This window comes from Falco naumanni, chromosome 6 (assembly GCF_017639655.2).
Source record: "Falco naumanni isolate bFalNau1 chromosome 6, bFalNau1.pat, whole genome shotgun sequence".
Lineage (NCBI taxonomy): Eukaryota > Metazoa > Chordata > Aves > Falconiformes > Falconidae > Falco > Falco naumanni.
In genome coordinates, this window is record NC_054059.1 from 47084540 (window position 1) to 47103480 (window position 18941).

The window sequence follows — 18941 nt, forward strand, 5'->3', positions numbered from 1 at the left end:
ACTCCCTCCCATGGGACAGGAGCAACCTGAACTGCTACTCTTATTCTAGGTGCATTGCTCATTTACTGCTGCCATTGTCTTCTCCCAACATCTCTTATTGATCCTTGCTCTCCAAGGACATACTTGGCTTTACCCAGCCATACAACATTTACTTTTATATTTATTTAAAAATATGTTGCTATTATATAGTAGTAAATTAATAGCATGTTAACTATATCTGTACTTTTTTTCATTCCTAATTTATTTCCAGTGCACTCACTTCTAGAATAAATGAACTCCACAAAACATATTTTCATTAATATTGACTCAGTGTTTGAACTGGTCTGTAGATCTCATTTCCTGACGCTCCAGGCAAACACTTTCTGAGCCAAAGTCAGTGGAGAAGGTGTCAGTGCTCAATTTGTTGAAAAGTCCAGTGGTCAAGAGGATTTCACGAAAACATGGGCACAGACAGAAACAAATGTTTCACATTTAACAAGCCGTTTTCACAAGTAAGTACAGATACACTCACTGTATTTCAGTCAGAGGCAGCAGCTCTAAAAAGGACTAGGCAATGATGAAACACCCTAATTTTGTTCACCATTGCACTTTGTCAATAGTCACACTAACCCTACTGGAGTGAAAACCATGTCAGGAGCAAGCAATTTCTTTCATCAATGGCAAATAAATCTAAGTACTGTGAATTTGAGACAAAGAAGTATATTAGATATTGTAGTACTTTGGTGCTTCAATTCATTATGTTGAAATAATCTTAAACATGAATGATCTAAGTCTACAGGACAGTTAAAGACTCTACACCGAACCTAGTTTATCCCCAATTCCTACTTTTCTGGGAAATATTTAATTTTCAGGTTTTATACAGACTAAAAAATAATGCCATTTTTTTTTGTTTTGTTTTTCCTTTTATTGCTTTTTGGAGATGGCAGAGAAATAAAAGGAATTAACATAAAGAGTATCCAAACTGTGCCACAAAGATCAGCACCAATGGAGAATACAGAACAAGAAACAGACTGAGCTGATACATCTATCACAGCACAATGTAGTGCCGTGCAGGAGCTCTGGCACCAGTCTGGAAGCAGTATTATCATGTTCATGTGCCATAAAATGTCTCACCCAGGTACATTTCTGGTTGTCTCAGTGAAAAGAACCAGACAAACCAGTAAAAGCCATCTCATTTCCTTGTAGAGAATAGACATGCCTCTGAATTACACTGTCTGCAGGGGTAGGGCTGGACCAAGACACTCTTGTTCAGGTTAGATGCACTGAATCTTCTTTGGGTTCAAGGGGGGGTCTCTCAGCTGAACATGGGTGATGCACGATGACCTTCCAATCACCCTAGGAAAGAACTGGTTTGCCATTGCAAAGTGCAGTTGAACAGCAGATAGTGAACCATCTGTCCTGGTTTGAGCTGGGACAAAGTTAATTTTCTTATTAGTAGCAAGTACAGTGCTGTGTTTTGGCTCTGATGTAAGAACAATGTTGATAGCACACTGATTTTTTTACTTGTTTCTGGGTGATGTTTATTCTAAATCAAGGACTTTTCGGTTCCTTGGGCCCTGCCAGCCAGAGGGCTGGAGGGGCACGGGAAACTGGGAGGGGACACAGCCAGGACAGCTGACCCAAGCTAGCCAAAGGGATATTCCATACCATATGACGTCATGCTGAGTATATAACCTAGGGGAAGAAGAAGTAAGGGGGGGACATCTGGTATTACGGCATTTGTCTTTCCGAGTAATCGTTACGTGTGATGGAGCCCGGCTGTCCTGGGGATGGCCGAACACCTGCCTGCCCAGGGGAAGTGGTGGATGAATTCCTTGCTTTGCTTTGCTTGCGTGCACAGCTTTTGCTTTACCCATTAAATTGTTCTAATCTCAACCCCTGAGTTTTACATTCCCTTCCAATTCTTCTCCCCATTCCTCTGAGCAAGCGGGAGTGAGCAAGTGGCTGCGTGGTGCTTGGTTGCCAGCGGGGGTTAAACCACAACACCACCACACACTGAATAGGAAACCTGTGGTCCTAGTGGAAGTAAATTAGAATTTTTCCATCTACAGGTCAATTCTCCTGTTATGATCTGTGTCAGGCTTTGCTGAAGTTGGTTGGTACAAAGATCATTCATTTCCAACAGCAGCAGTGACCCAATGAGGTCCATTTTTAGGGTAATGGTTTGTTATTTTTATTACTTTGCAACAACTGACAGACAAGGAAATGTTATAACCAGCAACAAACAGCAATCAAGTTTTCTTATCTTTCCATACATTTGTCTCATTGCCATTTAATTAATCTCTCCTTCACTGCAATGCCTTGTGTACAGGACATAAATTTGTACTTGGCCTCAAGGCAGTCATAAGAAGGATCCTGCACTGAACTACCATGGTGTTAATCCAGGGTAATTCTGTTTCAACCTGTGAATGATAAAACCTGTAACTCAGTCATCACAGACCCTTCCAAACCTTTTCATGTGCTCTATTATGTGTCTTCCACATAAACCTTTTCTTCTTAATGTCATTTCAATCCACATTACTAAAACAGACATTATAGAAGAAAAAGAAACTTCAAAAATTTTAGAATAAACTGCTTTATGTGGCAATTTATATTTGTTTAATCACAGAGTTATAAACACTGCATAATTAGGAGGGGCAGCCTTCCAGGAGACTGCTTCAATGCTTTCTACCATTGTAGAAATTAGTCTGGGTTTTTCTAAGCAGGATTAATGCAAATCTCACAGAGAGTCATCATAAGCAAGGCACAGAACACTAAGAAAAAATGCCAACAAGTATATGAATAAATTCTGTTACAAACAAATGAAATTTTAGCCATAATTATCCCACAGGAGTAACTTTTTTATTTATTTATTTTGTATAGTCCTTTGCATTTTTAAATTCTTAGCTAGTTTTTAGATAGTCATTAACCTCTGGACTCCCCGTTTCCCAAATATCACTATCACCAGTTTAGAGAGAGAGGGGGAGAGATAATTTTCTCATGAAACAGAGCAATTCGTGCAGGGACATATAATCAAATAATAAAATTCAAAAGCTAACCTCCTTGCCTCTGTTCAAATTAATTTATCATTTTCCACTTTCAGTCTGTAAGCAAGGCTACAGACTGAATTAAATGGATTGTCCCCTGAGGAAATGTTCTGGGAAATAAAAGACGAATAGAAATCTTTAAAAATAATAAACATTGTTGATCACCAGTTATGCCAAGTAGATGAGAAATAGAAAAGCAATAAGAAGACAGAGAAAAAAACCACATCATCCAAAGGTTCTTCAGATGTAAATCAAAAGAGAATAGGAAACATGTGGGACTTGCCTTCATCAAAGATGGAGCAAGCAACCTTCATGCCCCCCACCCCATCCCTGAAGGTAATATCCAAACAGGAATTCATGCATTTCTGTATTCAATACAATGACAAAATTGGATACCCAACTCCATAAATCAAATTCACAAGGCTGTATTAAATGCTTGAACTGTCTGTACATTGAAAGGTCAGGAGCTGGATACGATTCTGAGATCCAGCCAGCTGAACTGTGGGATGCCTCTTAGCGGAAAATAATGAATGGAAGAATGCACATGCCTGAAATCACCTCTGTGATCTCCTGTCCATTTAGCTGTCTATGCCCAGATGTCTATGAGAAATCAGTATTCAAAACCATTACTGTTATATACTGATATGCTTTTTTGTTCAAACAACTGGTCCCTTTCTTTAGAAAAGCAGTGTCTGCTTCCAATCATCCTGTGATAGCCCAACAGTTAGGCAGGACCATAGCTGGCCAGACAGCTGGGGTCCTAAGCTCTCTACAGCCATAGGTATTTAAAACCACACCTTATGAATCCAAAGAAAATGCCTATAATCAATCAATAGGCCCTGGAATAAGCTATGGAAGAGGAGAACCTTGTTCAGTCTAATAAAACATTTAATATTCCGTAAAAATGTTCAGGTGCAAATCAGACAGGGGAAAAATGGTTTAAAATAGCAATCAATACAACTGCAAATGTGTATTTACTACACGGGCAGCTGAACGACTGGCCATAAATTATTTTAAACTGGTAATTAAAAGGATAACTTTTCTAACACATCCTTTTGTAACAGCTTCCGAATAGAAGGAATAAGGACAAAAAAACGTATCCAGGCTCTAGGATATAGCCCAAAACTTTTATAGGGGAATTTTAGGATGTGTTGGCAGATGTCTGGAGATACTGACCCAGATGTCCTTCCCATCCTCCGTTCCTATGTTGCTTCTCCGTAGGAGGCTACAATCAATGTGGCCCCTGGCTTTAGATGACTGGAAGAGCCATTGAGAATATATATGTAAGAGCTGGAAGAGTAGATACTGATTGATTCACAGTAAAGCATTTCAACAGACATTGAAAAAGCATCCCATGATCCCAACCTATCCAACAGAAACTGCTGAACACAAACAAATACACAATTATCATTGTGAATCTGGGAAGGTATCGGGGATGAACCTGCTCATCCTAGGGGTCTACACTTTCAAGCTAAAAGAGAAAGTAGTCTTAGCAAAGGCTTAAAAGAGTGAAGGCAAACATTTAAAAAAACAGGGAGCTAAATTTAAACTCTTACAGTTATATTTAGGTACCATATGGTAATATTTTCAAAAACACATAGATTATTTAAGAGCAAAAGCCCTGTATAAAGCCACAGGGACATGGAAACTTCAGAAATTGTTACCCAGCTGAGGGTCATTATCTTTAAGAATTAGGGTCTATGTAACTTCACATAATCATAGTTCTGCAAAATAACAGTGTCCAAGTCTGTAACCAACTGCTGACATCCTCAAAAGCCATACTTCAACTCCCGCTGAATGGTACCACATGACAAAAGTGGCCTGGTGTTTTTGTCATATGCCTGAACAGTGACAGTTAACTTGCTAAAAATGTACCCTGCTGTGCTGAATGCAGGCTGGCGTATTCTTCTGAGACCTGTGCTTCGCTTTTAAAATACTATGATTGACCTGCAGTATAGGCATAACCAACCTCAGGCCCACCATCAGCTACTACCATCAGCAGGTAGTAAAGGCAGTTCACTAGCTATAAAGGGTCTGTAGAAGCACATATTGAGGTTTTTTTTAAAAGAATTACAATTCGTAGATTTGGATTAGAAACTCCCATTAATTTTCGTGAGAATTCTTCCCACGCATTATTCAGGCAACTGTGGACCTCTCAGGTAAAGTGTCTTCCACTGTGCTTTTCAGTTTGTGTTCTCTCCAGCCTCATTGTGCCTGGATCCAGTCATTATTCCCAGCCTTAGCTAGCTTCCTGATTTCAACAATAACAAAACAACCAAAAAAAACCCCAAAAGAATAAACAGGAGAGATGCATGTGATTTTTTTTTTTTTTTTTCCCTCTAAGAAATCTCCCCTTCACATTAGGTTTGTGATAAACAGGTTTGGGAAACAGTAAGCTGCTCATGGGCCTCCCTATCCTTTGGAAGTGATCTGTTTTGCAATCTCACTTTGAAATTATGAATTGTCCTTCTTGTCCTCATACATAACTTATCCAGTTATATGTTTGAGGATTAAGATCCTAGTCCTTTGCACCATTTTTCACACCAGACAGATTCATTTGGATAAATTTTATCATCCTTTGTCCTTTTCCCAGAAAACAAAATTTACAGCTAAATAAATGGATTTAAAAACATTTCAAAAACTGTTCAAAAAATTGATTAGCTCATGCCATCAGACTGCCTTAGCAAGGCAACTGGATAGAAAAGCATCAAATAGAAATATAAATAGTATATATATAAAAAACTTATCTGATGGATTACCTCTATGTGATGAATTATCTTTCAATTAAAGGTTTTCCGTGTTCCACAGGCAGGATCCATGTACAACTACCAAGTCTCATGGGCATCTAAACCAATTTACTTAAACACTTTAGGAAAGCAAATTGTGCATGATAGTACATTGGAACAGCAGCTGGTGGATTTGGGCATTTCTAATTTGTTGGCATTTTTCTGCTATGACAGTGTAAATTTTCAGAATTGAACAACTTTTTCCAATTTATTGATTTTATTTGCCATATGAGGTTGTTAAACGTCATTAGCAGTAAATGCTTCATTTGTTTTTGTTCAGGAACAACAAAAATGTAAACATCCCCTTGTTTGTGGTGATTACACTTGCATTCCATTTTTGTTTTAGCTTAGCTGACTTGCAGAAAAACAAATGAAATACAACTTGGAAGTTTAATTACATATACAATCTGTCTGAAGTCAGTCAAGTAGTGCAATATTAACAACTCTGCAAAACTCAGTCAGCCCGGTGTTCAAACTTCAATCTGACTCCAGTTTATGAACAAACAGTTGTAACCTGTCATGCAGAGGTTTAATGAAGAAGAAATGCCCCATGCAGCATGAGTCAAGGTACCTGTGGAATAAGCAGCAGAGCTGGCGCATGCCCTCAGCCTTTAACCAGCCAGTTCCACCAAGAGGCAGGGCTCCTGGCCTCACTGGGTGCACCACTGTGGTTTTGGGATGGACTGGAGTTTTCATACAGCACTGCAGTGCTGTGCATACACAGCAGTGCGCTCTGGGATCTGTGCCTTTTGGTGCCTTGCAAAGGGCAGGTCTGAAGGCACAGAAGCAGTCAGCCTCCTTGATCAGCAGCAAAATGAAGCAAGTTCCAAACCGCTGAACTGGAGTTCCTCTCCCTCTTTTCCCCTGTAGTTCTGCTGCAATGACCAGCCAGTGCTTCTTACAGCAAGAAACACTGTGCTGGCATTAAAATCAACTTAGAAGTGTTTCTCTTGGGTGCATGCACCTGAGAGGATAAAATGGAAAATGTGCACGATGTGATTATAGCCAAGAGTGGCGGCAATGTTGAAGTCTTACTGAAAGCTTAGATGTGTGAACTCACATACCAGTAATCGCCAAGCATTTATTTGCAAAATTGTTCCTTTCAACTGGGTTTTCAGGGTGATACTGAAATCCAGCTCGTAACCCATGCCTGCTTTATGCCATATTCATTATAGTGAGGGTGAAGACAGTCCATATGATCTACCTTTTATGAAATATTCTGAAATTCAAAACTGTTGACAGCTAAACTAAGAAAGATTTCTAAAAAAGTAGTAGATGAAGTTTATTATGTTGATTCATCTAGCCTCAGGCCAGGCTATAGTAGCAATTTACTTACACAGAAAATTCTGCAAGAAAACCTGTAATTATTTGCTCTGTTATATGGTAAAATAAACACTGCAGAAGTACCTGGCACAATTCTACTAGGACAGATTGAAGATAAGGATGGAGTAAGAAAGCAATGAGACAACAACACATCCAGCACCGCTACCTGTAATGGCTTTCAGAAAGGATCAATACGCTCTAATACTGTAAGAAGAAATGATGACGCATTTTCTTTTGCCCCTAGAAGCTTCTTCACAGAGAAGAAAAAGAAAAATTTAACAATAAAAAAAAGAAAAAGATGGGAGTTACAGAGAACCATGTCACCTGAGAAAGGTAAAAAGCCTGTCACTACAGAATAGTAATTGTGATTTCAGTGCAAATCAGATAATCCTGTGTATGAGCAGTGAAAAACATAATTTTTGTATTCTTTTATGTAATTTGTAAATATAGGTATGACATCTGCACATATTGTATAGTATGGACATACATATTGCTGTACATAAAATTTTGTACATAGGTCTTAAGATTTCATTCTTAAAAATTTGATTGAACAACCCAGACAGATGTAAAAGCAAAGTCCTTGCTACTATTAAAGCCTGAAAATAAAGGTGGAATCATTTAGCTGAATTCCCGCTATTATACCTTCTGCTTACCTTTAACAAATAGAATTGATTATTTTAGTTCGAAGGGCCCTACAACAATTTTCTAGTCCAACTCAACTCCCTGGCTACTTCAGGGATAACCAAATGTTAAAGCATGTTGTTACGGGCATTGTCCAAATGCCTCTTAAACACTGGCAGGCTTGGGGCATCGACCACCTCTGTAGGAAGCCTGTCCCGGTGTTTGACCACCCTCTCAGTAAAGAAACACTTCCTAGTGTCCAGTCTAATCCTCCTCTGGTGCAGCTTTGAACCATTCCCACGTGGACCATCACTGGATACCAGGGAGAAGAGATCAGCACCTCCCTCTCCACATCCCCTCCTCAGGCAGCCGTAAAGAGCCATGAAGTCACCCTCAGCCTCCTTTTCTCCAAACCATACGAGCCCAAAGTCCTTAGCCACTCCTCACCAGACATACCTTCCAGCCCCTTCACCAGCTTTGTTGCCATCCTCTGGATACTTCGAAGGACCTTCACATCCTTCTTAAATTGTGGGGCCCAGAACCACACACAGCACTCAGGGTGAGGCTGCACCACCACTGAATACAGCAGGATAAGCACCTCCTTTGACCGGCCGGCCAGTGATACTGTGTTTGATGCACCCCAGGATGTGGTTTGCCCTCTTGGCTGCCAGAGAGCTCTGCTGACTCACACTGAGCCTGCTGTCAGCCAGCACCCCCAGATCTCTTTCTGCTGGGCTGCTCTCCAGCCACTGCTCTCCCAATCTATACTTGTGCCTGTCATTACTCCATCCTAGGTGCAGGATCCAGCATTTAAACTTGTTAAATTTCATCCCATTAATGATTGCCCAGGGCTCCAATCTATCTAGATCCCTCTGCAAGGCCCCTCATACCTCATGAGGGTCAACAGCACCTCCCACTTTGGTATCATCAGCAAACTTGCTAGCGATGCATTCAACTCTTGCATTGAGGTCATTGGTAAATATATTGCATGGAACTGGCCCTAGATTTGAACCCTGAGGAACACCACTGGTAACCCATCACAAGCCAGATGTAGCCCCATTCACTACGACCTTTTGAGCTCTGCCCTTTAGCCAGTTCTTCACCCAGCGCACTGTGAATGCACTCATTCCACAGCTGGACAACTTATCCAGAAGTATGCTGTGAGGGACAGTATCAAAAGCCTTACTAAAATTCAGAAAAACTGCACCCAGCACCCTCCTTTTGTCCACTAGGTGGGTGACCTTGTCACAGAAAGGTATCAAATTAGTAAAACAGGACTTTGCCTTTGTGAACCTGTGTTGACTGTGCCTGATGATTGCATTATTCTTTAAATGCCTTTCAATAGGTTCCAGTATAATCTTCTCCATAATATTTCCAGAACAATCTCACTGGAAGTTACGTACAATTTCACATTGGCACAACTTGTGCTATACATAAGTACACGTTAAAACAGAAATCACCCACTGCAATGATGATAGTACAAACTGCAGAGCAGTTTTCAAGCAGTCACTATGTTCATATGTTAATCTCAACATTCATGTGCACAAATTACTGTTTGCTAAACACGCTGATGTTTCATTCTTATGCTTACAGCACAGATATATAGCACAAATCATGCTACAATATAGGAAGTTAATGCAAGTAAATTGAAGTAATGTAAAAAGCCCTTCAGAAACTTGTGAAAGATATTCCTTGACTTTTTCCAAGGGTACAACTCTTATTTTTATCCCAAAGAAAAAGATGGTAGAACTAATACATCTAAGGTCTACTACCCTCTAAAAGCTATTTCTACAAAAAAATATACTGACTTAAAAATGGACACAGAAAATTGAGACTCCTGTGAATTGGGAGGGCAGGGCCCCTGATCTACATTATTCCCAACATATGCCCATCTGACTACTGGTATTTATCTGGTCTCAACTACCAACCAAATTCTTGTTTGTTCCAGTTAAACCAAAAATTCTCAAACTTTAAAAGTTTATTCATTGCTAGGTAAATAAGTTACCATTTTAGTAAGTCTGAAAAAGCAAAAATTTTATTCTTCCTTGGTGATTTTGGGTGCTATCATTCTGAGGTATCTGAAAGAAGACAGCTTTTTTTTTGAGACTGAATGATCAATATTTGAAATTGTTGTCTCTGCTTAACTCATCCAAATCTGAATATTTATGAATTATCCTTTCCCCAAAGACATTCAATGACTGTAAATTTCTGAAAATTACCATGAAAATGAAACTGCTGGGAATAATATAAGCTTCATAGTTGATATCAAGAAAATTATTTCTCTCTTTGTTCATGATCAATATTTTTGCAATGAATAAAAGGAGTCATAAATAGCTACACTGTGGAAGAGTACTTCCGGGTATTTTTTAATTAGCAGCCAACATAATGCCACTATAGTTTAGTCAATAAACTCAGCTGCAGAAATCAAAATGTCTAAAAACTCAACTTAAAAAATTAATTATTAACCATAAGAAACTATCTACAAGGCAATAAATAACCTCTTAAAAACATAATTATTCTGACCTTAAATAGTCATATAATAATTATTCATGAGTAATGGAAATTACATTCACAAAATTAAATTCTCACCCTAATAACTTCTTTTAATCAAAGAAAAAAATAAGCTAATTAAAATTCAAAGACTCAGTGGAAGAATAGAAGAAATACAAAATATTCCATTTAATCCAATCACCAGTTAATTTGATTCTTTATATAATCTTATAAAGTCTTAAAAATGGAGTTTTATGATTTAAAGAGCATTCCTTCATATTGCTTTTACTCTTGTATTCAGCTGGATAAGCAAGAACCATAATTACTGATGCTAGTAACATTAACAGTGTGCAAACCCTTTTTAATATAGTAAACGCCAAGTTCAGCAGCCAAATTGCAGAACTGCAAATGGGCATTTTGGTCACTGTAGCATTTGGACATGGATTAATCAGACTTAAAAATAAAAATTAAAAAAAGTGAAATTTCCACAGACCCTGAGCCAGCTGCTTGCTGGGCACCAGGATAGCTCCCGGGAAGCAGCGGGGTGGCCCCGGGCAGGCAGAAGGCTGGCAGGGCCCACTGGAGCAGCAGACAGAGCTGTACACCCAGCATCAGTGGTGCTGGCAGGATCCGCTGCCCTGAGAAGGGCTGGGGGTCTGCAGGGACCCTCCCACATGCTGCCCTTCCCCAGCAAGGGTGGCTGGGCCCAGGGGCACCCCTCATCCCTCTCCCTGCCCAGTGGCAGCCCTTTGCTCCTGGGCAGTAGATGCTGAAAAAAAGATGTGGGAGGGCTTCTCACAGCAAGTAAGGTCAGACAGGTACCAAGGGAGGAAGGTACAGTCTGTCAGGGAAAATCAGCCACTAAGAAGAAAAGCTGTACCCAACTCTGAAATTTCCCTGAAACAAGTTTAATGACTTTTCCTTTCCATACCCTTAGCCCTGTATCCCCACTGATTCTCAAAGCTACCTCACCTCTGTAAATTGCCACTGACCACCCCATCTTCTCCAAGGTGTCCCACCTTCACTGGGACATCCTCAACTATTGCTAGCAATGGATTGAATATTTTCATCTAAAACAAGAGGGTGAAAAGCTCAGAATAAAATCTTTTGGGATTGCTATTCTTGTAAGAAGACTTCTTTTTTTACTGCAACAGGAAGTATTTTAAGATTTCTACTTCCACACTGTCAGCAACAGAATACTCAATTATTCTTAGAGCTGTAATGTGCAAATTGTTACAATTGTCTTTTCACCTGCTACAGGGTCCTTTCTTCCTTCTCTAGACAAATGCCTAGGCTCTTCATCATGATTGTACAAAACTTTTAACATAAAATTAAATAGCATATATCAATGGAACATTGTGTTTAATACAAATAGCTCCATTACTCAGCTACGGAGGACTATTTGAATATACCTTTCAGCTTTTTAAATAATTCCAAGAGCACAGCTGCTCACTAGCTTGGAGATGTACAATCACATTTTCTTTTTAATCCACTGTGAATCATTCCTAGAACGAGGGTTTGTTCTTTCTTTTCATAAGGAAAAGGTATGAATTTTCACTGCGTTAAAAAGATGCAATCAAATTTTCTCTCCTTCCCTTGCAGTAACTGCCTTTTCTTTCATTACCGGTAACAAGACTTTTTTTTCCCCTCATCCCTTTCCTCCTCCAGGGTGTTCACTCACCATCCTGAGCATCTGTGTATCCTACCAGCAGGCCCCTATATTCATCAGCTCCCTGCTATTTCCTCCAGGATTTGGTTAAGAAATGGGGAATAGCTGCTCCTGAAAATTATAATGGGTTAGCTGTTTGAAGTTTCCCTACTGTCTTTCTTGTAAAGGTGAATGCCTCAGGACAGCAGAACATCAGCAACAGAAGAGACACGCAATAGCTGCATGGAGTTAATAATTTTTCAAGAACTCATTAAAAAAGTCACTGTATTTCTTTTGCAGGAAACTGTTCATGACTTACACTATACCCCTATGAATATGATGAGAACTGCATCTTTCTTATGCTTTGGTATGTCATTGCTAGCTTGGTATATACAACTCGTAGAAGAGCAATGCCTATTGCACTATGACATCTTTTCCTTTTGTTCTCAAGGCTGCTATTTTCAGCAGAATTATTCTTTCTCATCTTGTTTGTATGGTTTATTCATTGTTAAAAGAGTTGAGGCCTAATAATTTGAAGCATTTGTCTTTTATGTCAACAGACTTCTGCAAAACATTAATTGCCCTTCTTTATTCTTTAGAAAATATGTACATTTTCTTCTGGAAGATAAAATGTGATATAACATAAAATTATGGTCAAGAAAATATGTACATTTTCTTCTGGAAGATAACAAAATGTGATATAACATAAAATTATGGTCAGTTGCTAATGAGAAAATGAGGATGAAGATAGGATTTTGTTTAATGTATCTGTTTTTCTGGCTTGACTTGTATTTGACTGGAATTACTCAGAAGTACTTTGGTCACAGCTACACTGTGAAGTCCTCTGCTTCGACAGTGCTATTAACTGGACTGTTTCTCAATAAGAAGGTGCCCTGGGTTTGGCTGAGGTAAAGTTAATTTTCTTCCTAGTACCTGGTACAGTGCTTTGTTTTGGATTTAGTTTAAGAATAATGTTGATGGCACACAGACGTTTTCAGTTGTTGCTAAGTAATGTCTATACCAAGTCAAGGGCTTTTCAATTTCTCTTGCTCTGCCAGCAAGGAGACTGAGGGGCACAAGAAGCTGGGAGGGGACACAGCCAGGGCAGCTAACCAAACTGCCCAAAGGGATATTCCATACCATATGACATCATGCTCAGTATATAAACTGGGAGGATCTGGCCCAGGATGGGGCAATCGTTGCTCAGGGACTGGCTGGGTGTTGGTCAGTGGGTAGTGAGCAACTGTACTGTGCATGACTTTTTTTTTTTGTTTTATTTTGGGGTTGTTTGTTTGGGTTGTTGTTGGTTTTTTTTTTTTGGGGGGGGGTTGCATTTTTTTTCTCCTTGACTTTTCTTTCTCTTTTTTGTTATCTCCCTTTTCATTACAATTATTATTAGTAGTAGCAGTAGTATATTTTACTTTATTTCAATTACTAAATTGTTATTGTCTCAACCCATGGGTTTTACCTTTTTAAGGATTCTTCTTCCCATGCAACCAGGTGGGGTGGTGCAGGGCAGTGCTTAGTTGCTGGCTGGAATTAAAAAACAACAGGTGGTCACAATTTAGTGTTTCCAATAAATGTTTGAACATATATGCAGGTTGGGATTCTCATCAAATTCAAATCAGTATACTGCGTTACCTACAGAGGGTGGAAGAGAACAAGCTATTACATTTCTGTCCTACATTTGAATTAGTCTGGCACTCTGCAGGACAGTATTCTGATATGGGCTTAAGACACATACAAATTTAGAGGAAGTTGCACAGTTTATAGTTTCAAGAATAAAAGGTGAATGTTTTTTTCCAGCAATTTGATTCTTAAAGATCTGCCTTTGATGGAATGCACTTTAGAGTAAAAGTGACATCTGAATTTCTGATATTTGATCAGCTTTAACATCTTTGTATATAGATTAGCCCACAGGGTCCTCACTGTGTGGGGATGGGCTGGACCATGGTTGAGACCAAGCTGTGCCATAACAGGTCACTGGCCAGCACATGTTTCTAAGCTAGCTTTTGTCCTGAAAAAGACGCAAAGACCTTGAAAAATGCTGGGGCATCACCCTCCTTTCAGTTGTACAAAGTTGATCAAGTAGCTGGCAGTACCAATACATCTTATCTCTGCCAGTGAAGATAAACCAGGCCCTCTCTGCCCAGAATAGTGGTTTCTCCTCAGTAGGAAGCTCTGCATGGACAATTTTGCAGCATTTCTTCTCTCAGTCAGTGCCAGGTTACTGGATTTTGAAACATGAAAAGTTCTATTTAAGAAGTTCTCTGTGAGTAGGTCAAAGAAACCAATTCTGGATCAGATGTTTCACAGCTGTGTTGAGCTGTCATGATAATACATATACCCCTCCAACGCCCCACACACATCATGGCCAGATCCATTTCTTTACAAAATCAATGGACTTGCAGAGTATTGTGAATTGCTGTGCATGCTGTTTTACAATAACATTGTAATACTCTGTCAGATCATAAGCCTCTAGAGTGGACCATCACTTTCTTAAATGTTCAACTAGGTTTGGCTCCAAGGACCTGGAACTCTATCTTGGGAAACACAAACTGTATTGCACCAACCTATTTTAGCTGCTTCTAGCAGCTTCTCACAGAAGTCACCCCTGTATCCCCAACTACTACCAAAACTTGGCCACACAAATCCCTACATTTTGCTACACTGAAAGAACCCTATTACAAAGACATCAGCAAATTGCCTCAATTCTTATTCCAGTGGAAAGGAAACTGTAACTATGGGGACCTCAACAAATCTAAATTGCACCTTCATAAGGCCTTGAAGAAAATGTTCTCCCATATCAGATCAGGAATAAATACATTCCATGCTAGACATTATTTGCTATAAATATTCTCTCATATCTATTGTAATCTAATCTGCATAAGGGCTGAGTAAATAGGATGCGCCTGAGTGAAAGGCAGAGTACTGTCGGAGCTGGAGCACAAAGCTAGAACAAAACCTTTTGGTCACAAGAATTCCACGGAAGAGAGTAACAAGGACAATTATTATTTTACAAAGTTTTAAAAAGTGCTGAGCGTGAAAAACGAGGCAGATACCTATGCCTGAAAGAGCTTGCAACTGAAATAGCTAGCAGAAATAGACAGTTATCAAAGGATGGCTAGAGGATGTGATACATCAAAAACTAAACTAAGCCAAGAAGATTAGCATACACCATACTAGTTCCTATGTTTCAGATTCAGTCATCCTCTGGGATCTTCGGTTTCAGAGAGATCAAAGCTTCATACAGGCAGCATTAGAAACAGAGGTCGCTGAGAAAACAGCTGGTCAGGAATTTTCCAGTGAAACAAAATTTCATTCAAAACATCACCAGGTTCATAACCTTTGATGAATGCAAATGGGGTTTGAAGGAAACTCTACCCAGACTCTTAGTAGACAGTACAGCTGGATACCTTGAAGTCTTGAAAAGACTGGTTGGAGTGAGGGGTCTGACTATAACTAGGCTTTGTGCTACGAAAACAAGGTGCAGAGCTTCAAATTCACAGGGGGTTTCCTCTAAGGCTGCTCATATGAAATGGTGGAAACGGTGGTCCAGGTGGCACCTACCCTGAGAATACACTTGCAGCCGCTAGAGATCTTACCTATCTGCTTACCAATAATGAATTGCCTCTTAACTGGTGTCTCACCTTGTGGTTAGGAGATCTTTTTATCCAAGGCAATCAAAAAATTCCCACCGTGCAGGGATGTTAGGACCTGGCTGCAGGCTCAATCTTGCAGGTAGTGGTTGTTGACGGAATGATTTCTGAGATAAAATATTGCATGGGCTGTGGGGTCGAGTGGGGGGGGGTGGGGGTGGCACCCATCCAATTGCAGCAAAACCTATATCAGCAGTTGCTTTTATTTGTGTGACATCTGTAATTTCAGGTTCAAAAATCAAGGAAAATAAAGAAATTACATAGGGTGGCCAATGCCAGCTCATTTCATGTTTAAGTAAACAGCTACCAATTTGCAAGAAATTTCAGGTGGTATTGACCTGGATCAGACTCAAGTAAGTGACTTAGAAATAAGCAGCTGTGTATCTCATTACTGCTCCCCTCATCCATCCTGTCCTGTGGCACTTCCTGGTCAAGCTTGAGTCAACAAAAGAAATTATATTTTCTTTGCTCCTAAAGACCATCACAGTTTTTTGCTCAATGACCAAAAAAAAGTCCAGATTTCATAATTATCTGCCAAAGGACATGTTTTTTAATCATGCATTCAATCCTAAACAAAAATAAAAATCACAATCTACTAGAGAAAGGCACACATTTTCTATGTACTCTGCTGTTACAAAAATAATTATGTTTTACTATAAGGAGAAAAACTTTCAGAAAGCTCCTGTTAGTTTCAGGAGCCATAGTGCTTCATGTTTTAGATTACTGCAGTATAAGCTGTAATGGATCAACAGATTTGTCATGCCCTTTGTTTACAAAACTCATTATTAAGTTTTAGCTGCTCACATTCATCATGCAGGGATAGAAAGGGAAAAATCTAAAATGGAGTCCCAGACCCTAAGTATGGCTGCTACCAAAAAAAAAAGCAGCAAACAAAAAAAACCCAAAAAACCCACATGTTTAGAAAAAATATCTCTGTTGTAATAAAAGAGACTGCACTGGGGTGGGGGTAAGATATTTAAGATTTAGTAGAGTTGTGATCACAACCCATTGCATGAGTGGAGGGATATGCAAGTTAAGGCATATCATAGGAGAAGGAAAGGAGAAAGTTGTACCAAAAGAGGAGAAAAAAAAGGAGGAAAGGCATATCAAAGGAGGAGGAAAGGAGGCAGGCTTTAATGGAGACACTAGAAATGCTAAAGGTATCTTATTTGTAAGTATAGAGTAAAGCTTCATTTCATGTTTTGGGTTTTTTGGGGGTTTGGGTTTTGGGGTTTTTTTGCTAAGTCTATGTATTAAATTCTCACTCTAATGCCTTAATTCATGATAAACAGGCATTTGTTCTGTTTACAGGAAAGCCTGTCTGGTGCTGCAGAGCCAAGACCACCACTGTGAAACCAGCACATGCAGGTTTCAGTGGTTCCTCAGAGATGGTAGGTTGTACTAATACAGAGGAACTCTTTCAATGAAAATAGTTGAGAAGGCTTAGGGGCTGGGGAATACCTTCTGTCAAGCTTCAGAAAATAAATACAAATATACAAGTATTAGCAGTTGCTGACTTCTGGGACTTAAGTCTACTTGCATCAGTCTTTCTTTTGCTGGGTAGATATCAATACCACTCCACAGCCGTGGTCACCATTTTTCCCAAGATATCAAACCTACAAACAAAAATATATTATTTTTATATATATAAAGAATAGTCTAGAATACCTTAGCCTAGAACAAAGACTATTGATAAGAAAAATAAACCAGAAATCTGTAAAACCACACATGCTACAGGAAAGGTAAAGTGTTCCCTGTCTCTTCCAGTACCAGAACTAGTTGCTATTAGGTTTAAGTGAAAATTCGGAAAGTGTGTCCAAAACAGCCAAAAGGAGGCAATTCTTCACATAATGTGCAATAAGCCGTGAGCTTCTCACCCTAGGACACTGTGAATGCTAAAGTCTTACGAGTTCAGAAAATGACTGAGCATATGTAAGAAAAAAAACCTTACATGACTTCCCAATCAAGCAATGATACCCTTCCAGCCTCCATCAAGCACTTGTCCTGTTCTCATAGTCTTGTTATTTGCCTCTTCGAGCATGACAACACAGAACTAGACAGATATTTTATCAAAGTCATTACAGTGACTCTCAGATTTTTTAACTAGAAACAAATGTTTTAATTACTGTTCCCTGTCAGAAGGAACTGTCACTGACTCCTGTTACACTGGAAAGTTAAACTATAACACTATTATAGTGAATTGACTTCCTATTTCCAAAAGAAAGCTTTAATACATTAATAAAAAGGTCATTTTTCCGATGTTAAAGAATATTTAAACAAGCAGTTGCACCACTTGATTCAGGTAAATGATTGTGACTTTCTCAAATTTTAATTATTTATTAGGAATTACAGAACTATGCAGGTTGTAAGGGAACTTCCTTTACTGATTGAAACCAATCTCCTGCTCATAGCGGGTCTAGTAAAAGCAGGCTACACACAATCTTCTGCAGTTGCATTTTTAATAGACCCAAGGAAAGAGCATCTCGCTCTCATGGAAAGGAAAACAAAAAATATTTCTTTGCCCCAGGCTGTATCCTCTGCCTCTTGTCCCTTCAAACATGAACCTCCATGAGTCTAGTTTTGTCTTCACTGCTGGCAACCCAGATATCCAATATTGAAAAAGAGGTGTCTTTCTCAGGCCCTGTGTATAGTGCCAGCTTGAAGTGAAGGTTAAGCTGACCAGTAAACACAGGACAAAACCAGTTCCCCTTGGGTTATGACTATGATAGAAAACTTCAGCTGGTTTTCAGTTTCCTTCCTTTGAGATCCAAATCTCTTACTGAAATTGCTTTAGAAGGGAACATATAGTACCTGACGCCTAGAGTCTTTATTTAAACTCTGATTAATTTATAAACAACCCAGATGAAACAGCTATGAAAAGTATTTATAGGAAACTAATCCATCCATACACATTGTATTTTCTGCCAGATAGAAACCTCATCTTGTTTACAACTGCATGAGTGTCCCACTTCACCATTTCACTTGAACAGTCCAAATAGAAGCATGTGTGATTTTATGTCAGTCCTCACACCTATCAGTGTCTTATTTACATAAATCAATACCACGTACACATTTTTTCTCCTTTATAAATAGTTAAGAGGCATCAGAAATTCACAGACCCGATGTTATTTATTAATACTATCTATTAAGAGGAGGAAACATTGAAGGGATGGGTTTCTCAGTGAATCCAGACTGCATGCCTCAAAATGACACCTTTTCTTCCTCTCTGAAAAGAGCTATAATCTTTAAGATGTCCTCTGAAGCTCTCTATCAATATTGATATGCGCCATTGCCAGTAGCTCTTTTCTGACTTGGCTAAGAACCCAAATTGTAAATAAATTTCATTCCTTCTCTTTGGCACTGCAGAACACCTGCTTACTTGATGCCC